The following is a 22,917-nucleotide window of genomic DNA, read 5'->3' as shown; positions in this document are numbered from 1 at the left end:
GGCTGGCAAGAAAGGGTATAAAAGAAGAAATCTAATGACATGGCCTCCTTGTTCACCTGATCTGAACCCCATTGAGAACCTGTGGTCCATCATCAAATGTGAGATTTACAAAGAGGGAAAACAGTACACCTCTCTGAACAGTGTCTGGGAGGCCGTGGTTGCTGCTGCACGCAATGTTGATGGTGAACAGATCAAAACACTGACAGAATCCATGGATGGCAGGCTTTTGAGTGTCCTTGCAAAGAAAGGTGGCTATATTGGTCACTGATTTGTTTTTGTTTTGTTTTTGAATGTCAGAAATGTATATTTGTGAATGTTGAGATGTTATATTGGTTTCACTGGTAAAAATAAATAATTGAAATAGGTATATATTTGTTTTTTGTTAAGTTGCCTAATAATTATGCACAGTAATAGTCACCTGCACACACAGATATCCCCCTAAAATAGCTAAAACTAAAAACAAACTAAAAACTACTTCCAAAAATATTCAGCTTTGATATTAATGAGTTTTTTGGGTTCATTGAGAACATGGTTGTTGTTCAATAATAAAATTAATCCTCAAAAATACAACTTGCCTAATAATTCTGCACTCCCTGTATTCAAAACCATATTAAAAGGCTATACTATAAGAAATAATATATAATAATAAAAAGGCCTTACTATTAGGGATGAGCGAATCGACTTCGGATGAAACATCCGAAGTCGATTCGCATAAAACTTCTTTCCAATACTGTACGGAGCAGGAGCTCCGTAAAATATTAGAATGTATTGGCTCCGATGAGTCGAAGTTATTGCTTTGCGAAGTCTCACGAAACTTTGGGTAATAACTTCATAAATTAATTTGTACTGTAAAAAACCATTTCCCGAACTCGGGTTCGGTTCCAAGGTGAGAATAGTGTTTTTTTTGTGTTTTTTGTTTGTTGCATTATTCCAGAATTGTACTCCTACAATCTACAGTCTCTAATGGCACTGTGCTGTACGCAGTTCCCCCTACACTTACCATTGGCTACGTTGATCTCAGTTAGAAGAGATGCTCCAACATGAATTTGGCCATAGTGAATCAGTTTTAAAATCTGTGCACGTTACATGCATATTTTGTTGCAGTCAGTTTTGTTTCACCCTTTGCATCCCATTCAGACCCTTTATAGCAAGAATGGGCCCCTCAGGGTTGTTGGTCTCCATCGTGCTACAAGACAGTATTGTAAACTGATTCATCATTTTATTTGAAAGCCACAATACAGGTGTGAATGGAGCCTCATAGCTTCCAGTCACATGCTATGTGCCACGTAAGTCTCCAAAGATCCTGTCTACTAAATGACTCAGGGACTAACCCTCAGAATAAGCTGACATTTCCTTTTCTAAAAAGGAATACACCAGCAACAAAGCGATTACTTACCAGAACTCTGACATCACTCCAAACTCAGTTCCTCTGATAGTCCGCATTGTGTGCCCCAGTGAAGAGTGCTTGGAATTCCCAGTTTTTGCTGTCATTTGTTTCTGATACTTTGGATTAAAGTATTGATTTTACTTGATCTGTAACATTTTTCATATTTAAAGTGATTCCTTAGGTAGAAGGTGGAGAGTAACATGTAAAGAGTATCTATCAGCAGAAGCATCCTTATCTATCAGCAGAATCAACCTACAGCCTGTCTGAATGCAGTGGTGACTGTGGCATTGGTGGCCCAAATGATGAAGTACTGACCAAACTTTCTTTCCTCCACAGGGTCAGAACACACCATGTTTCTCTGCAAAGCTCATAGAACTCCCATTCAAATGGCCATACCGTGAAGTCCCACAGTGGGGCTTAAAACATTTCAGAAAAAAAATAGACAATAAAAATCCCTTTTCTCCTAACAAAATGATGTATTATGGAAAAATATTTATTATCACTGCAACCACAATGATAGTATCCCAGTATTAGTGGAGGGCCAACTCCCGGCACCCCTACTGATCAGCTGCTTGAAGAGAACGTAGTGTAATTACACCTAAGCCATCCCATTCACTTCAATGGGACGGCTCCTTCCTGTTCAAGTGAATATTACAGAGCCGTCCCATTGAAGTGAATAGAATGGCGGAGTTGTAATTCCACTTGTACAAGCGCTGCAGTCTCCTCAAACAGCTGATCGGTGGGGGAACTGGGAGTCAAACCCCTGCCGATCTGATATTGATGACCTATCCTGAGGATCTGTCTGGTTTCCGTTATGCAGGACGGAAAACAAAGTCCTGTCGACACAACTTTGTTTTCCGTCCTGCATAAGGGAAAGCAGATGGATCCTTTATGCTTGCCCATGGACTTCTATTATTATGGATCAAAACGGAATGCCTCTTAAAGGCTTCCGTTATGCATTCCGTCAGGGAATTCCGTTATAGTAGGAACCTACACTCACCTAAAGAATTATTAGGAACACCTGTTCTATTTATCATTAATGCAATTATCTAGTCAACCAATCACATGGCAGTTGCTTCAATGCATTTAGGGGGGTGGTCCTGGTCAAGAAAATCTCCTGAACTCCAAACTGAATGTCAGAATGGGAAAGAAAGGTGATTTAAGCAATTTTGAGCGTGGCATGGTTGTTGGTGCCAGACGGGCCGGTCTGAGTATTTCACAATCTGCTCAGTTACTGTGATTTTCACGCACAACCATTTCTAGGGTTTACAAAGAATGGTGTGAAAAGGGAAAAACATCCAGTATGCGGCAGTCCTGTGGGCAAAAATGCCTTGTGGATGCTAGACGTCAGAAGAGAATGGGCCGACTGATTCAAGCTGATAGAAGAGCAACGTTGACTGAAATAACCACTCGTTACAACCGAGGTATGCAGCAAAGCATTTGTGAAGCCACAACACGCACAACCTTGAGGCGGATGGGCTACAACAGCAGAAGACTCCACCGGGTACCACTCATCTCCACTACAAATAGGAAAAAGAGGCTACAATTTGCACGAGCTCACCAAAATTGGACTGTTGAAGACTGGAAAAATGTTGCCTGGTCTGATGAGTCTCGATTTCTGTTGAGACATTCAAATGGTAGAGTCCGAATTTGGCGTAAACAGAATGAGAACATGTATCCATCCTCTGATGGCTACTTCCAGCAGGATAATGTCACAAAGCTCGAATCATTTCAAATTGGTTTCTTGAACATGACAATGAGTTCACTGTACTAAAATGGCCCCCACAGTCACCAGATCTCAACCCAATAGAGCATCTTTGGGATGTGGTGGAACGGGAGCTTCGTGCCCTGGATGTGCATCCCTCAAATCTCCATCAACTGCAAGATGCTATCCTATCAATATGGGCCAACATTTCAAAAGAATGCTATCAGCACCTTGTTGAATCAATGCCACGTAGAATTAAGACAGTTCTGAAGGCAAAAGGGGGTCCAACACCGTATTAGTATGGTGTTCCTAATAATTCTTTAGGTGAGTGTATAATGGAATACAACTCAAGTGCAAACCCGCTCTAATGGGAAGGCTTCCGGCTTAGTATTGTTGCCTTGATATAGGTCAGAGCTGTGCAGGAGAGGTTCCAACGTGGCACAATACCCTCAGGTACAAGACCACCTGCTGAAGCTTCCTAATGAAGATTTAAATCCTGATCCATCGTACAACAGAAAGGCTGACAAGCAGCAGCCAAAGGCCAAGTCACAGGCGATGTATGGTAAATTGGTCCAATTACTGCTATTGGCAGACATATACAGTATATTGACACAATGGTATTTGAGGCTGATTTCACGCAGTTTGGCATGCTTCAGATCCATACGTGGACCTGGCTTTTCTTTGTGGGATCCACCTTTTTTTATCAACACATTTTAAATCTGCACTGAAAAAATGAGCACCATTGGAATCAATGGTAAGTGGTTTGTGTTTGGATAAATTACAGATTATAAACCAATGCTCATGTTAAAATTCCATCATCTGAATTTGACCTTAAAGGGGTTTTCCGGGATTACTATGGTTTTTAACACACATGCTCATGCAGTTAGCTTACCTCATGTACATCTGTCCCATGCTTTTTCTTTTTCTAGTTGGATTCTCTGACCTGTTTTCACCATGTAAAGTAATCACTTTGGTTTGTTTCCATCCTGTATGTACAACCAAACCCATGTTTATCCTCCCACCCAGCTAGTTACATATACACTGCCCTATCACTGCCCCTAACAACACCCAACTAGTTATAGCTCCTCCCACGCAGCTAGTTACATAGACAATCCCATTTTACTGCTTTTAACAACACCCACCTAGTCATAGCTCCTCCCACCCAGCTAGTTACATAGACACTGCCCTATCACTGCCCCTAACGACACCCAACTAGTTATAGCTCCTCCCATCCAGCTAGTTACATAGACACTCTCCTATTACTGTCCCTAACAACAGCCAACTAGTTATAGCTCCTCCCACCCAGCTAGTTACATAGACACTCCCCTATTACTGCCCCTAACAACACCCAACTAGTTATAGCTCCTCCCACCCATCTAATTACATAGACACTCCTCCATTTACTGCCCCTAACAATGCCCAGCTAGTTTATAGCTCCTCCCACCAGCTAGTTACATAGATACTGCTCTATCACTGTTCCACTCATGGACGTAACATCACAGGAAATAAGAAGGAGCTGCATAGACATGGTCATGTGACCACAGCCCAGAACTGAAGATAGGAGCAATAAAGGTAAAAGTAATACTCTACAAAACGACAAAATTACTTCATAAATGGTTATTTTAACCACTTCACAACCGCATATTGACTATAAACGTCCTATGGGCGGTCATTTATCTCTGAATGGACGTTCTGAAATGTCCATTCGGAGATGGCAGCTGCACGCTAATCGTGCAGATGCTGAGTGGGGGGCCCGCTGTCAGTGACAGCAGGGCAACCCAGAGAGAAAGCAGGGACCATTCCCAGGTGTCCCTGCCTTCTAGATGTGCTTCCTGTCCCGCCCGGTGGTCATGTGATCGCCGGGGCTGGGATAGTGCAGGAGCTGTCAGGTCTTCCACAGACCTCGATCAGCCCTGCACTGAGGCTGTACCGCGCTGTATTATGCTGTACAGCCTCTCTGGGGGGTGTATTTCCCCTGTAACAAGTGAAGTTAAATGTCCCCCAGAGGTCATGTATGACCTTATGGGGGACGCAAAGTGTAAAATAAAAAAAGTAAAAAAATTAAGTGTTTTAAAAAAAATAAACAAAAGTTTCACTTGTAAAAAAAAAATAATTCCCCAATTAAGTAAATAATAATTTTTTTTTTAAATAGAAAAAAATGAATAAAATAGACATATTTTGTATTACCACATCTGTGACAGCCGGCTCTATAAATATATGACATGATCCACCCCGTCCGATAAACACCATAAAAAAATAAACTAAAAACTGTGTCACCTTACATCACAAAAAGTGCAACACCAAGTGATCAAAAAGGCATATGTCCCACAAAATGGTACCAATAAAACAATCACCTCATCCCGCAAAAAAATGAGCCCCTACATAAGAAAAATGCTCAAAAACAAAAAAAACTATAGCTTTCAGAACATGGAGACATTAAAACATCTTTTTTTTGTTTCAAAAATATTATTATTATGTTCAAGTGAAATAAATAAAAAAGTATACATATTAGGTATCGCCGCGTCTGTAACAACCAGCTCTATAAAAATATCACATGACCTATCCCCTCAGGTAAACACCGTAAAAAAATAAAAATAAAAACAGTGCCAAAAAAAGCCATATTTTGTCATCACAAAATTGCAACACCAAGCGATCAAAAAGGCGTATGCCCCCCAAAATAGTACCAATCAAACCGGCACCTCATTCTGCAAAAAATTAGATCCTACCTAAGGAAATCAGTCAAGAAATAAAAAAAACTATGGCTCTCAGACTATGGAGACACTAAAATATGATTTTTTTTTGGCTTTAAAACTGCTATTATTGTGATAAAGTGAAATAAATAAAAAAAAGTATACATTTTAGGTATTTCCACAATCGTAACGATCTGCTCTATAAAAATGTCACATGACCTAACCCCTCAGGTGAACTCTGTAAAAATAAATATATAAAAACTGTGCCTAAACAACCAATTTTTTGGTCACCTTGCCCCATAAAGTGTAATAATGTATGATCAAAAATCATATGTACCCAAAAATGGTACCAATAAAATCGTCAACTCTTCCTGCAAAAAAAGAGCCCATGCACAAGATGATCAGCAGAAAAATAAATAAAAAAATGGCGTTCAAAATGTGGAAACACAAAAACATAATTTTTTTTTTAAAAATGCTTTATTATGTAAAACTGAAACAAACAAACAAAGAAAGTAGACATATTTGTTATCATTGCATCCGTAATAACCTGGTTTATAAAAATAGCACATGATCTACCCTGTCAGATGAATATTGTAAAAAATAAAAACAGTGCCAAAGCAGCCATTTTTTGGTTACCGTGCCTCACAAAAAACGTAATAGAGAGCAATTAAAAATCATGTGTACCCCCAAATAGTACCAATAAAACTGGCACGTTATTCCTTAGTTTCCAAAGTGGGATCACTTTTTGGGAGTTTCTACTGTAAGGGTGCATCAGGGGGGGCTTCAAATGGGACATGGCATCTAAAAACCAATTCCGCAAAATCTGCCTTTCAAAAACCATATGGCGCTCCTTTTCTTCTGCACCCTGCAGTGTGCCCTTACATCAGTTTATGACCACATGTGGGATGTTTATGTAAACCGCAGAATCAAGGTAATAAATATTACGTTTTGTTTGGCTGTTAACCCTTGATGTGTTAATGAAAAAAATTGATTAAAATGGAAAATCTGCCAAAAAAGTGAAATTTAGACATTTCATCTTCATTTTCCTTTAATTCTTGTGGAACACCTAAAGGATTAACAAAGTTTGTAAAAGCAGTTTTGAGTAACTTGAGGGGTGTAGTTTCTACAATGGGGTCATTTATGGGCGGTTTCTATTATGTAAGCCTCACAAAGTGACTTCAGAACTGAAATGGTCCTTAAAAAAGTTGACTTTGGAAATTTTAAAAATGTCAAAAATTGCTTCAAAAATTCTAAACCTTCTAATGTCACCTTACATACATTACTTACCAAAATTATGCCCACATAAAGTAGCTATATGGGGAATGTTAATTAATTAATAGGCATCACTATCTGTCTTAAAAGCAGAGATTCAAATTTTTTATATTTTATTTTATAAATAAAGGTAAAACATATTGACTCAAATTTACCATTAACATGAAGTACAATGTGTCATGAGAAAACAGTCTCTGAATGGCTTGGATAAGTAAAAGCGTTCCAAAGTTATTACCACATAAAGTGACACATGTCAGATTAGCAAAATTAGGCCTGGTCAGGAAGGAGGTAAAGGATGTTCATGGAAATAGGAAAAAAACTTTAAAGGGTTTATCCAATAGTACAAATACCCCACACAGTGCCCGGGCCCCTCCTATAGACGATACTTACCTAGTCCCCGCACTTTCGTCACTTTGGATTCCTGCACCGTTGCATCTCCCCGTCGCACTTTGCAGCCAATAGCAAGCCGTGGCGGTGACCATCCTCCCTAGCGTCAGCCACGATGCTAGGGAGGCTGGTCACCATCGCGGCCTGCTACTGGCTGCTCCTCCCTGTCGCCGGATGTTTTGATCTGCATAACAGGAAGATGCAGTGTTGGCTGTCCACGGATACGAGTCCTGGGAACCGTGTAAGTATCATCTATAGGACGGGCCCAGACGTTGTGGGGGGTATTTGTACTATTGGATAACCCCTTTAATCTTTTCCAGTTTGGAAGAACGTTGGTTTCCTTATAAAAATCTGCCATTAATAGATCCCAAGGTGCTTTGCAACTCTCTTTCCCAAAGGGAAGACGCTTTGAAGTGGTCCACCTGTCTTTGTAATGCCAAGGGTTTGCTGCAAATAACAGCTGATTGTGTCCGTTTGTGGTATTAGTTGGGACATGACTAAGGCCTCATGCACACAAAAAAAACCTGTCTATTTTCAACATTTTTTTAGTTGATGCCTTTCTGAGAAACAGATGTTAAAAACGAACCCATTCAACCCGTCTTTAAAAAGCGGGCAAGATAGAACATGCTATTCACCAGCCGTCAAACAAACTGCCGCGGATCTGACCGTTTTTTTTTTAAAATGAATTTTGCGTGTTCTCCTCATGCTTAAATGGATTGTCTCACTTCCGCAAATGGCCTTAACCCCTGAAAAATTAATCCAGCCAGCAACGGAAGCAATATGGACAATCACAATACATTAGTAAGTGCATTGTATTAACTTTCTCTACATAATAAATGCCACTTGCTGAAGTGACCCAACCCCTTTAAGTTACATGGCTGTGATATTGGCCGCAACATCAGAGTGTATATGTGTGAAATTTATTTGGAGAGATTGATTCATTTGTTGGAATATATGAATAGATAGAAATAAATATATACAGTAATATTTTTTTTTTTTTTCAGATTAGCGGTGTGTAACTGAAAAAGCTGCAATTTACACATGTAGTAGAAGCTCGCCCTCTAGTGGATATTAAAGGAAATGTGTCACCAAAAATTTAATCTGTCAGTTAAAACCAGATAGTAACACACATCCCTTTTTCTAATCTGTTTTTATTTTCTGATTGTACAAACCGGATTATGTTTTTGTCACCTTGCCCCATAAAGTGTAATAATGTATGATCAAAAATCATATGTACCCAAAAATGGTACCAATAAAATCGTCAACTCTTCCTGCAAAAAAAGAGCCCATGCACAAGATGATCAGCAGAAAAATAAAAAAAAAAATGGCGTTCAAAATGTGGAAACACAAAAACATAATTTTTTTTTTAAAAATGCTTTATTATGTAAAACTGAAACAAACAAACAAAGAAAGTAGACATATTTGTTATCATTGCATCCGTAATAACCTGGTTTATAAAAATAGCACATGATCTACCCTGTCAGATGAATATTGTAAAAAATAAAAACAGTGCCAAAGCAGCCATTTTTTGGTTACCTTGCCTCACAAAAAACGTAATAGAGAGCAATTAAAAATCATGTGTACCCCCAAATAGTACCAATAAAACTGGCACGTTATTCCTTAGTTTCCAAAGTGGGATCACTTTTTGGGAGTTTCTACTGTAAGGGTGCATCAGGGGGGGCTTCAAATGGGACATGGCATCTAAAAACCAATTCCGCAAAATCTGCCTTTCAAAAACCATATGGCGCTCCTTTTCTTCTGCACCCTGCAGTGTGCCCTTACATCAGTTTATGACCACATGTGGGATGTTTATGTAAACCGCAGAATCAAGGTAATAAATATTACGTTTTGTTTGGCTGTTAACCCTTGATGTGTTAATGAAAAAAATTGATTAAAATGGAAAATCTGCCAAAAAAGTGAAATTTAGACATTTCATCTTCATTTTCCTTTAATTCTTGTGGAACACCTAAAGGATTAACAAAGTTTGTAAAAGCAGTTTTGAGTAACTTGAGGGGTGTAGTTTCTACAATGGGGTCATTTATGGGCGGTTTCTATTATGTAAGCCTCACAAAGTGACTTCAGAACTGAAATGGTCCTTAAAAAAGTTGACTTTGGAAATTTTAAAAATGTCAAAAATTGCTTCAAAAATTCTAAACCTTCTAATGTCACCTTACATACATTACTTACCAAAATTATGCCCACATAAAGTAGCTATATGGGGAATGTTAATTAATTAATAGGCATCACTATCTGTCTTAAAAGCAGAGATTCAAATTTTTTATATTTTATTTTATAAATAAAGGTAAAACATATTGACTCAAATTTACCATTAACATGAAGTACAATGTGTCATGAGAAAACAGTCTCTGAATGGCTTGGATAAGTAAAAGCGTTCCAAAGTTATTACCACATAAAGTGACACATGTCAGATTAGCAAAATTAGGCCTGGTCAGGAAGGAGGTAAAGGATGTTCATGGAAATAGGAAAAAAACTTTAAAGGGTTTATCCAATAGTACAAATACCCCACACAGTGCCCGGGCCCCTCCTATAGACGATACTTACCTAGTCCCCGCACTTTCGTCACTTTGGATTCCTGCACCGTTGCATCTCCCCGTCGCACTTTGCAGCCAATAGCAAGCCGTGGCGGTGACCATCCTCCCTAGCGTCAGCCACGATGCTAGGGAGGCTGGTCACCATCGCGGCCTGCTACTGGCTGCTCCTCCCTGTCGCCGGATGTTTTGATCTGCATAACAGGAAGATGCAGTGTTGGCTGTCCACGGATACGAGTCCTGGGAACCGTGTAAGTATCATCTATAGGACGGGCCCAGACGTTGTGGGGGGTATTTGTACTATTGGATAACCCCTTTAATCTTTTCCAGTTTGGAAGAACGTTGGTTTCCTTATAAAAATCTGCCATTAATAGATCCCAAGGTGCTTTGCAACTCTCTTTCCCAAAGGGAAGACGCTTTGAAGTGGTCCACCTGTCTTTGTAATGCCAAGGGTTTGCTGCAAATAACAGCTGATTGTGTCCGTTTGTGGTATTAGTTGGGACATGACTAAGGCCTCATGCACACAAAAAAAACCTGTCTATTTTCAACATTTTTTTAGTTGATGCCTTTCTGAGAAACAGATGTTAAAAACGAACCCATTCAACCCGTCTTTAAAAAGCGGGCAAGATAGAACATGCTATTCACCAGCCGTCAAACAAACTGCCGCGGATCTGACCGTTTTTTTTTTAAAATGAATTTTGCGTGTTCTCCTCATGCTTAAATGGATTGTCTCACTTCCGCAAATGGCCTTAACCCCTGAAAAATTAATCCAGCCAGCAACGGAAGCAATATGGACAATCACAATACATTAGTAAGTGCATTGTATTAACTTTCTCTACATAATAAATGCCACTTGCTGAAGTGACCCAACCCCTTTAAGTTACATGGCTGTGATATTGGCCGCAACATCAGAGTGTATATGTGTGAAATTTATTTGGAGAGATTGATTCATTTGTTGGAATATATGAATAGATAGAAATAAATATATACAGTAATATTTTTTTTTTTTTTCAGATTAGCGGTGTGTAACTGAAAAAGCTGCAATTTACACATGTAGTAGAAAATCGCCCTCTAGTGGATATTAAAGGAAATGTGTCACCAAAAATTTAATCTGTCAGTTAAAACCAGATAGTAACACACATCCCTTTTTCTAATCTGTTTTTATTTTCTGATTGTACAAACCGGATTCCAAAAAAGTTGGGACACTAAACAAATTGTGAATAAAAACTGAATGAAATGATGTGGAGATGGCAAATGTCAATATTTTATTTGTAATAGAACGTAGATTTGTAATAGAACGTAAAGGAAAAATACGTTGATTCCAATTTTCACGGTGTCAACAAATCCCCAAAAAGTTGGGACAAGTAGCAATAAGAGGCTGGAAAAAGTAAATTTGAGCATAACGAAGAGCTGAAAGACCAATTAACACTAATTAGGTCAATTGGCAACATGATTGGGTATAAAAAGAGCTTCTCAGAGTGGCAGTGTCTCTCAGAAGCCAAGATGGGTAGAGGATCACCAATTCCCACAATGTTGCGCAGAAAGATAGTGGAGCAATATCAGAAAGGTGTTACCCAGCGAAAAAATTGCAAAGACTTTGCATCTATCATCATCAACTGTGCATAACATCATCCGAAGATTCAGAGAATCTGGAACAATCTCTGTGCGTAAGGGTCAAGGCCGTAAAACCATACTGGATGCCCGTGATCTCCGGGCCCTTAAACAACACTGCACCACAAACAGGAATGTTGCTGTAAAGGAAATCACAGAATGGGCTCAGGAATACTTCCAGAAACCATTGTCAGTGAACACAATCCACCGTGCCATCCACCGTTGCCAGCTGAAACTCTACAGTGCAAAGAAGAAGCCATTTCTAAGCAAGATCCACAAGCTCAGGCGTTTTCACTGGGCCAGGGATCATTTAAAATGGAGTGTGGCAAAATGGAAGACTGTTCTGTGGTCAGACGAGTCACGATTCGAAGTTCTTTTTGGAAATCTGGGACGCCATGTCATCCGGACCAAAGAGGACAAGGACAACCCAAGTTGTTATCAACACTCAGTTCAGAAGCCTGCATCTCTGATGGTATGGGGTTGCATGAGTGCGTGTGGCATGGGCAGCTTGCATGTCTGGAAAGGCACCATCAATGCAGAAAAATATATTCAGGTTCTAGAACAACATATGCTCCCATCCAGACGTCATCTCTTTCAGGGAAGACTCTGCATTTTTCAACAAGATAATGCCAGACCACATTCTGCATCAATCACAACATCATGGCTGCGTAGGAGAAGGATCCCGGTACTGAAATGGCCAGTCTGCAGTCCAGATCTTTCACCTATAGAGAACATTTGGCGCATCATAAAGAGGAAGGCGCAACAAAGAAGGCCCAAGACGATTGAACAGTTAGAGGCCTGTATTAGACAAGAATGGGAGAGCATTCCTATTTCTAAACTTGAGAAACTGGTCTCCTCGGTCCCCAGACGTCTGTTGAGTGTTGTAAGAAGAAGGGGAGATGCCACACAGTGGTTAAAATGGCCTTGTCCCAACTTTTTGGGGATTTGTTGACACCATGAAATTCTGATTCAACATATTTTTCCCTTAAAATGGTACATTTTCTCAGTTTAAACTTTTGTTCCGTGATTTATGTTCTATTCTGAATAAAATATTAGAAGTTGGCACCTCCACATCATTGCATTCAGTTTTTATTCACGATTTGTATAGTGTCCCAACTTTTTTGGAATCCGGTTTGTAGATTTTTTTATTTTATTTCTGAACATGATTATGGGGGCGGCCACCTTGTCTGAGTTGTTCTTAACAGCATTTACAAAGCATTAAAATGAATTCCTTTACAGCAGCACCATGGGCCATAGACACAATGGACAGGGGACCTCATTGGTCATTGTACAAGGAAAGAATAGATAATATGTGACAATCGCCTATTGTGAATGGTGGATCCTGTCTTTGTGAGATGGGGAAACAGCTCTCCTTGTCTGAGTGACTGTGTAAAAAAAATTAAATGATCTGGACTGACACTTTGCTGTTTTGGGCACAAGATGCCGCTGTTTCCTAAAGACAGCTACAGACTGCTTATATTTCCATCTTCATGAGAGGTGGAGTTACACAGAGCCTGGAGACAAAGAGAAAGGAAGCAGCCATCTTAGAGGGAGCTGAGACTTAGGAACTGTGTCGGCAGAGGATCCGACGGCATTCAGGTGTGGGAGCATACCTCAGTGACCAGAGCTGCAGCTAAGTGAAGCTGATTGTGTTCAAGACCCTGATCCTGACCAGAGGAACGAGGATTGCTTTCAGGAATACTGATGAGAGCTGAGGAGCAAAGCGACATACACTGCGGTACCTCATGCTGTTGGAGAGACGTTTGTTCTGTTCAGAGTCACCAGCGGAGGCAGAGCAGACCGGGTCGGTAAGATCGTGCATGCACCTCATTACAGTGTTGGAGCCTAGAGACTGAGACCAGGCCTATAGTTAGTTAGATAGAGTCTCTGTTTGTGTCAGGCCACAAGTATTGCTATTGTTCATTGCAAGGACTCCCCATTGCCAGGCTGGCGTTTTGCTCAGGAGGAATACTCAGGCATGTGTTACAAGACCAATTATGGGAGGGGAATATTGTTGAACTTGGTAAGATTGTAAGCTTTTGTGCTGCACCGCAGGCTAGCCCGTACCACACACCCATACAGTGGTTCTTGTTTTTTTTAGGGTAATAACAGGTAACATTGTGCCCGCCAGTAGGTAAATGACCACACTTTCCTCCTGCATCCATCGGAGGGCGCCGTGCTGTGCAGCACAAGGGTCTCAGCCTTCGGGCTGGGTATATGTAAATTTATTGTACACTGCTCAAAAAAATAAAGGGAACACAAAAATAACACATCCTAGATCTGAATTAATTAAATATTCTTCTAAAATACTTTGTTCTTTACATAGTTGAATGTGCTGACAACAAAATCACACAAAAATAAAAAAAATAAAAATCAAATTTTTTAACCCATGGAGGTCTGGATTTGGAGTCACCCTCAAAATTAAAGTGGAAAAACACACTACAGGCTGATCCAACTTTGATGTAATGTCCTTAAAACAAGTCAAAATGAGGCTCAGTAGTGTGTGTGGCCTCCACGTGCCTGTATGACCTCCCTACAATGCCTGTGCATGCTCCTGATGAGGTGGCGGACGGCCTACTAAGGGATCTCCTCCCAGACCTGGACTAAAGCATCTGCCAACTCCTGGACAGTCTGTGGTGCAACGTGACGTTGGTGGATAGAGCGAGACATGATGTCCCAGATGTGCTCAATTGGATTCAGGTCTGGGGAACGGGCGGGCCAGTCCATAGCATCAATGCCTTCGTCTTGCAGGAACTGCTGACACACTCCAGCCACATGAGGTCTAGCATTGTCTTGCATTAGGAGGAACCCAGGGCCAACCGCACCAGCATATGGTCTCACAAGGGGTCTGAGGATCTCATCTCGGTACCTAATGGCAGTCAGGCTACCTCTGGCGAGCACATGGAGGGCTGTGCGGCCCTCCAAAGAAATGCCACCCCACACCATTACTGACCCAATGCCAAACCGGTCATGCTGGAGGATGTTGCAGGCAGCAGAATGTTCTCCACGGCGTCTCAAGACTCTGTCACGTCTGTCACATGTGCTCAGTGTGAACCTGCTTTCATCTGTGAAGAGCACAGGGTGCCAGTGGCGAATTTGCCAATATTGGTGTTCTCTGGCAAATGCCAAACGTCCTGTACGGTGTTGGGCTGTAAGCACAACCCCCACCTGTGGACGTCGGGCCCTCATATCACCCTCATGGAGTCTGTTTCTGACCATTTGAGCAGACACATGCATATTTGTGGCCTGCTGGAGGTCATTTTGCAGGGCTCTGGCAGTGCTCCTCCTGTTCCTCCTTGCACAAAGGCGGAGGTAGCGGTCCTGCTGCTGGGTTGTTGCCCTCCTACGGCCTCCTCCACATCTCCTGATGTACTGGCCTGTCTCCAGGTAGCGCCTGCATGCTCTGGACACTACGCTGACAGACACAGCAAACCTTCTTGCCACAGCTCGCATTGATGTGCCATCCTGGATAAGCTGCACTACCTGAGCCACTTGTGTGGGTTGTAGACTCCGTCTCATGCTACCACTAGAGTGAAAGCACCGCCAGCATTCAAAAGTGACCAAAACATCAGCCAGGAAGCATAGGAACTGAGAAATGGTCTGTGGTCACCACCTGCAGAACCACTCCTTTATTTGGGGTGTCTTGCTAATTGCCTATAATTTCCACCTGTTTTCTATCCCATTTGCACAACATCATGTGAGATTGATTGTCACTGAGTGTTGCTTCCTAAGTGGACAGTTTGATTTCACAGAAGTGTGATTGACTTGGAGTTACATTGTGTTGTTTAAGTGTTCCCTTTATTTTTTTGAGCAGTGTATGTTCCCAGCATTTGTGGTTGTGTTCATTACCACGTTTAAGTAAAATTCTGTCTTGGCAAAAGCTGTTGGGGGAGTTGTTTTCCTCGTTGGTAACTTTGCTGTATCCTGGGGAGCCCACCCCGGTACACGGCTTACATCTTATGTATACACAGAGGTGATATTATTACAGGCAGGATGAGAATGAGTTAATTGCAGTAAAGTGATCTGTACAAACCAAGAAGTGGCGCCAATTATTAGACATAGTGGCCAGTGCAAAAACTGCAGGATTTTTTATTTTAGTTTACGTATAAAAATTGACATGGAGAATTAAAAATAACGTCATCCAAAATTATTTAAAAATATGTTAAACATAATAAAGTGATTTAAACAGCAGGTCATTTGCTGAGGACACATTCCCTTTAATGGTTTTGCTGCAGGAAAGGAGATATAAGGGTTTTTGTAAGGCTAGTTCTACACTAGCATCTCAGAGCTCTTTGGATCTACCATTGCTGGACGCTGATTAAATGCCCACCTTAACCCAGCAAATATGGCGAAAATCAACTGGACAAATACAACTGTGCACAGCGGTTTTAGTCCAGCCAATTCTCGCCATATTTGCCGGGATGTGGCTGGATCCCCATTATACTTACTGGGGCTGGCGGGTTCCAAAGAGTTCCAGCAGGCTGTTCCCTCCTAAAAAACACTGATGTGAAACTGGCCTAAGCCGCTCAATAATTCCCTTCATATTTAAAGTAGGCTTTTAAAATGTAATAAAAAAATTTTTATCTTACATTTATTTATTATTTTAGCAAAAGCAGTTCTTACCTGGAGTGTACCTAGAAGTAGGCCCCATTGCATGGTCAGGAATATGACTTACCACCACCTTGTTGACACTAGCCTGAGTTCCAGTAATGCACACCGTGGCGTGACTACTTTTACAGCAGTAATCTAGGCTTAGACAATACATGTGACAGACCTTCACAAAGTAAAAGCCATCACCTTGTTTTCCCAGAAAGGAAGTACTAACATTCATTCACTTTATGCCCCCCCCCCCCTTCCTATGTACCCTGGGATATTGCTGCTAACCTATCATAATACATAGGGAGAAATCCACTTTTTTTTAAATTTATTATGAGTAAATTTGATAAAGAATACCTATCACAGTTGCACTGGATTGCTCCATAACCCCTCTAGTCGTCCTGTCCATCTCCTATATACCTCTGATGCAGAAGGATACAGAACACAGCTCTTCAAACTCTTTGGATTCAGAGTAATATATTTTTTTTTTTTACTACACTGACCTCAGTTGGGCACATAATGTCGTATCGTACAGTATGAAGTTGTTAGGAACATGGTAAAATATCAGCATTAGATTCACACTTCCATATTGTTCTGTAGGCCCCTTTCAGGTGGGCGATGCTCTGGTTCACTGTCGGCTGTCCGACTGAGCACGGATCCATTCAACTGAACGGATGCATTTACATGAGTGGTTACATTGGTCAGTTCAGAGAAAGTCACGGCATGTCCTGTCATTCTATGTAACGCCAACAAGTCTCGTTCATTGAAATGAATGAGTCTGTGGGAACTAAAAGAACTGCACATAGACTCCATCCATGTGTGGTCTGTCTTAAAACACGTCTGTTTTTCTTGTAAATTTAGTTTTATTAGGTTTTCATGGATAAGAGCATACAAAAAAAAAAAAGAAAAAATAATCCTTGCATGTTACATCCATCACATATAATCACATTAATAAGCTAAAATATGCAAAATGTTATAGTTTCGTTATTAAGGGTAACAATAAATCAGAAGATATGAAAAGTGGAGCCCACAAAAAGTTTCTCAAAATGTTAAATTTCTCTACTCAGGCTCTCATTAAGGCCTCCTGCACACGACAGTATTTTTTAACGTCCCGCAAAACGTGGTTCCGTTGTTCCGTGATCCGTGCCCGTTTTTTCTGCCGTTGTGCTTCCGTGTGTCCGTGTTCCCGTTTTTTTGGCGGACCGTCAGAAAACATTGCATGGTGAAAAAAATTTAATTTTAATAACTCCACCCAGGATACTGGTATAAATGAGGGTCACCTGAGTATGCATTTGTGGCCATTTTCTGTAGTCTTCACAGAGTACAGAGATTCATTTGGCTGCTTCTCTTTGCTGTTTCACCATGTCTGATTCAGAGGAAGAGATCTTACTGCATTGGGTTGTTTCTCGGCAATGGGGACCGCGCACTCCTTTGTTGAATGAGGAACCGAGTAGAAGGCGACGATTTTGGGTCCATCCGATTGTTTCCCAACAGTACTGGAAAGGACACTTTCATTCCCTCTACGAAGATCTGCGCCTGCATCCTGCGAAATTTTATTCCTTCTGTCGGATGTCAGTGCCTACATTTGATCGCTTGCTGTTGTCTCTACGTACTGTCCTTACCTTCATGGACACCAATATGAGGCGCAGCATTACTCCTGAGGAAAGGCTCATCGTCACGTTGAGGTAAGCAGTATAGTACTTTTATAGTTAAAACAGTAATGTGCACTGCTTCTGTCAGGAGGAACATGTGCTTGAAAATGGCTGCTATTAGACATGTGCTAATGTTTGCAGAAGTAACGTTTCTTTCCCCTTTTTTTTTTTTTCATTTGTTTGTGGTTGTTTTTTTATCCCGTTAATCCCTGGCACCTAACATCCCAATATTGTTATTTTTTGTTTGCTTTTGTGCATGTTTCAAACTTGTGTTCAGCTAACGGCCTCCAGACAATCCATGAATCCTCTGCACTCGCCAGTAGTTTGTTTAAAATGTTGTTCGATTCAGTCAGTCAGCCATGTTACAGCAGGCTGTAACCTGCCTGTCTGAGTGAATAATTTAATATTTTTCTTGAATTACTGGCGAGTGCAGGGGATTTTTGTTGTTTCAGAAAGAATTTGGTCCCTCTGTCAGGATCTCTATCTGCGTGCACCACCCTGTTAGAAGTCTATATACCGGTCTGTACCCTATTTCGTAGGATTGTGCTGCTGCCAACACCTGAGATTTCCATCAAACATCCTCATCATGCCTAATGTTCACATAATTTCGAACTTGCACAACACTCTCAGCATTTTAAAGGGGCTAAACACAGTTTATGTAACTTAGTTGTGGTAGTACTGCCCACACCCCAATAGCTGTCATATACACCTTTTTTTTTTCTTTCAGTTTAATCAACCAAGGACATAGGGCAGTGATGGCGAGACGTTATCAGAATGAGCTGGCAATGTTGTAGCCAGATCCGTTGCATTTATTTCAAAATGTCAACACAGCAATTTTGCATGAATACTGTACTACAATATAGTTTAACGTCATTGCATGTTAGCATTTTGCTCTAATTTCAGGCTTAAATTCAGTGCTGCCTGTCGTTTTCATAGTGTGCCCTGTGCTGATGAATGCTTTGGAAACTCAAGGGTGTATATTTGTAAACCATAGTCTTTTCAATGGGTGTGGGTGCCCACAGAGTGGGCCTTGAGTGCCGCCTCTGGCACCCGTCCCATAGGTTCCCCACCACTAGACATAGGGTGTTTACAATCATGGAGTGTATACAGCATTATACTTGAATCTTGAATCTGTTGTTCCCTTTGATTTGCAGTTTACAGTTTTTTTTTTTCTCAACAGATTCCTTGCAACTGGGAACTCTTTTGCATCACTGCATTTTGAGTTTCTTTTAGGAACCTCGACGATCTCGAGTATTGTACGACACACTTGCCATGTCATCTGGCTGCAACTCCGAGAGACGATGATGCCGCAGCCCAAGGCGGACGATTGGGTTCGGATCGCTGAGGGCTTCCAAAATTCTGCGCAGTTTCCAAACTGCATCGGGGCAATGGATGGCAAGCACACCCGTGTGAAGAAGCCGCCACACGGGGGCCGTTTCTTCAATTATAAACGATATTTTTCGGTAGTGTTGATGGCAGTTGCTGACAGTAACTACCGGTTTATAATGGTTGATATCGGGGCCTATGGAAGCACTGCTGATGCTCGCATCTTTAGTGCTTCTAGAATGGGTGAGCGGCTTCGTGCCAACCAGCTTGCCTTGCCCGAGTCCAGAAGACTGCCCGGATATGCAGGTCCGCCGGCTCCATTTGTCATCGTGGCGGATGAAGGGTTTGCATTGACTCCACATGTTATGCGGCCCTTTCCAAAGCGTGGTTTGGATGTCAGGAGGCGTATATACAACTACCGGTTGACTCGTGCCCGTCGGTATGTTGAGTGCGCTTTCGGGATACTCTCTAGCAAGTGGAGGGTGTTTTTGTCATCCATACAGATGGCTCCAGAGAATGCTACCCTGGTGATTAAAGCATGTGTTGTTCTGCACAACTTCACCAGGATTCACGAGGCTTCCTCTTCTGTTGACATGGAAGATCTTCCTACGTCTTCAGATTTGGGTTTGGAAAGGACCCTGCATAGACGACCTGGGACTGCAGGCATTGCAGTTCGGGAACTCTATGCAGACTACTTTTACAGCCCAGAGGGGTCCGTGCCATGGCAGATGGACGCTATTCGTGGCAGTTTTTGAAATCTTCTGGGCTCTTTAGCTTTTTTTTATTTTGTAGATAGAATACTAAAAATTATTGTGGTAGTTGAGTGTAGGGACTCGCAAGATAATGAGGACCCTTGACGTGGGCTTGCGGGCTGAGATTTTTTGGACATCACATATTTAAATCTGCATATGACTTAATATAAATGATGATTTGGTCAAAATGTCAATTGACTTTAACATCTTTATATTTGTATTTTCTGGTCCAAATTTTTTTCTAATACCTCATCATGACAGTATCCCAAAATAAAGATGTTGCTCATCAAAATAAAGTGTTGCTTTGTGAGTTAAAGTGTGTGGGGTTTCTTTTTTAAATTGAAATTTGAAATGTAAATGTTTTGTGGAGTGTGCCAAATAAAAAACTTTTTTCGCCCAAACAACATTTATGTTGAATATTGAGATCAACGTGATCAAATGGAAGCCAATGGTTCCAACATTAAGGCAAAAACATATAAAGTGCTCCAAACAAAAATAAAAAACATATTTGCAAATTAAGAAGGTCCTGAGTGAAGGAAGCCGGTGCAAACGAGGACCGTGGCCTTACATGGGCCTGTTGAGGTGCCACAGATGTGAAACTGCCCGGGTAAAGGGGCTGACCCGCTTGTTGCATTGGGCCCTGGGGTAGTCCGTACTGGGGTTGTTGTTGGAAAGACGGCCCTTGGGATGTTTGGGGCGCAAACTCAAAGGGTCCTGGCCTTTGCTGCTGTCCGGCATTCTCAATGTCTAGTTTCTTGCCATTTAGTTTCCCCAGAATGTCGCCATGGTTGGGTATTGAAAACATTTTTATAACGACCGCTAATGAAGCAAGGCACTCATGATGCTCCAAAGGAGTGACATGCTTCATTAGCGGCCCTAAGCCCCGTAACATTTTCTCCTCAACACCATCACTCCTTCTCTGGGCAAGAAAATCGATGACGCAGGCGTCAATAACTTCCCGACTCTCTTGCCCAGAGGTAGAGGGAGGGACTTGGCGGCGACGTCTGGGCTGGGGCTGGACAATCCGGGGTGGACTGGCCAGTGGTAGAGGGGCCTGGGCCAGTGTGGAGTCCTCCGGGTCCTCAGCCGGCGTTGGAGCAGGACTTGTTTGGGGGGAGAAAACCGCAGGGGTTTCACTCCCCGACGTGTCCGATTCTTGGGACGGATCCAGACTGTCCACAGTACTGTATTTGAAATAAACAAAAATAAACATTAGATCATTTGATTTCAACATTACAAAAGTACATCGATTATATTAGTTGAAAACAGCCGTGTGTATTCAATATATATACGGAGTGGCAGCATACATGAGAGATTTGATTTTACACAATGAATAACAGCTTCTATGTGAAAATTGCAAACCCGATTTTGATTGCATTTAAAATCTATCGATGGGATAAGTCTTGTAAACGCCTAATGTTACTGTAATGGGAAAACATTGTTTGCTGTTTGGAGCTGTCCAGCCTCTGAAGAGGATTCCTCATTCAAGGACCAAAACCAGTGCTGATATTCAGGCCATCTCATCTGTATGTGCCCCGCTACCACCATCCAAAGATACAAGATGTAATTTTAACCTAGTAGAACATCATTTACAGAGAAACAACATGTACCAGGCCACACTTGACCATGGTGAGAGTAGTAGTTTTAATCCTGCTGGTCAAGCGTAGTTGGAACATCATTATTATCCATTTTCATAGGATCTGGTTATTGTCATTTTATATGAGCAATGTAAGGAATCCATGTTGTGTTTGGTGCAATACCATTTAAGCAATATAAATGACAATGACAATACCTAAAGGGTAACCATTTCCAAAACATCCAAAAGTTTGATAATAGGTCTCTATGGTATAAATCTCACGTCGCCCAAAAATATTTAAAATAAAAACACTATTCAGGGCTCCCATTAAAACGGGAGGCTTTCTGAAAGCTTTTTAAAATATTGGTGTGTGACTAAGAGCCGGCAAACACGATGATCTACTGTATGAGGAAATAATGTGTGCAGTGCGCACGTGTCATCTCCATTCTCTTTTCTTGTTCCGATTGCAAACATCTATGTTCCAGGAGGGTCAATAAATTGCTTCTACATGAACAAAACAGAGAGGGGAGGCGCCATCTGCACACTACACGTGTCGTCTCATCATTCAGCTCATAAGCGGTGGCCCCTGGTTTGACTCCACCACAAAACTGATGTAGACAACCAACACCAGGCATGTACAAACTGTTGCCCACCAGCTGATGCCGAACTACAACTCCAAGCAGGACTGGTTAGCTTACAGCTATTCTGCCATGCTGGGAGTTTCAGTTGGTAAAGAGCTGGATGTAGTCAGTTATGACATGGCTGCCTACAGAAAGTATAGGTCTTCAATACAAGAACACAACTGTATCCATTAATTTCTTGGACACTTTAGCTCGTCAAAATTCAAACGTAAGTGTGAAAATATTTAACATTTAGAAAAAAACATTAAAAATACTTACGGCCTCAATTCCATTACTGGCCTTAAAAACTGCAACTGGGCAGTATAAGGCTACATTCACACGTCAGTATTTTTCTACATCCCGATTTTCGGTCCGTTTTTTGCGGATCCGTTGTTCCTGAAAATGTTTCCGTATGTCATCCGTTTTTTGCGGATCCGCAAAAAACGGAAACATGTGAAAACTCAAATCCGACAGTATATTCTAACACAGAGGCGTTCCCATGGTGATGGGGACGCTTCTAGTTAGAATATACTGAGAACTGTGTACATGACTGCCCCCTGCTGCCTGGCAGCACCCGATCTCTTACAGGGGGCTGTGATCCGCACAATCATTGTGCGAATCATAGCCCCCTGTGAGAGATCAGGTGCTGCCAGGCAGGAGGGGGCAGACCCCCTCCCTCCCCTGTATTAAATGTGACTAGTGCGGCCCCCCCCTCTATATTCATTGGTGGCCAGTGCGGATGTGACCAGTGCGGCCTCACCTCTCCCCCCCCCCCATCATTGGTGGCCAGTGCG

General features: G+C 41.6%; 1 long non-coding RNA gene across 1 annotated transcript in view; it reads right to left on the bottom strand.

Moving 5' to 3' along the window:
- LOC120992429 overlaps positions 1–22,419 on the bottom strand; it is a 28,137-nt gene extending 5,718 nt beyond the window's left edge. The window contains exons 1-3 of the long non-coding RNA XR_005776974.1: positions 22,403–22,419; positions 20,834–21,111; positions 8,978–8,982 (exon numbers count right to left, since the gene is read on the bottom strand). This is a non-coding gene — a long non-coding RNA (uncharacterized LOC120992429). The remainder of the gene's footprint in view (positions 1–8,977; positions 8,983–20,833; positions 21,112–22,402) is intronic.
- Between the last annotated feature and the right edge of the window lie 498 nt (positions 22,420–22,917).

The sequence above is a fragment of the Bufo bufo genome, chromosome 2 (assembly GCF_905171765.1).
Source record: "Bufo bufo chromosome 2, aBufBuf1.1, whole genome shotgun sequence".
NCBI classification, from domain to species: domain Eukaryota; kingdom Metazoa; phylum Chordata; class Amphibia; order Anura; family Bufonidae; genus Bufo; species Bufo bufo.
Note: the sequence above shows the minus strand (reverse complement) of the source record. Positions and strands in the feature narration are given on the sequence as shown.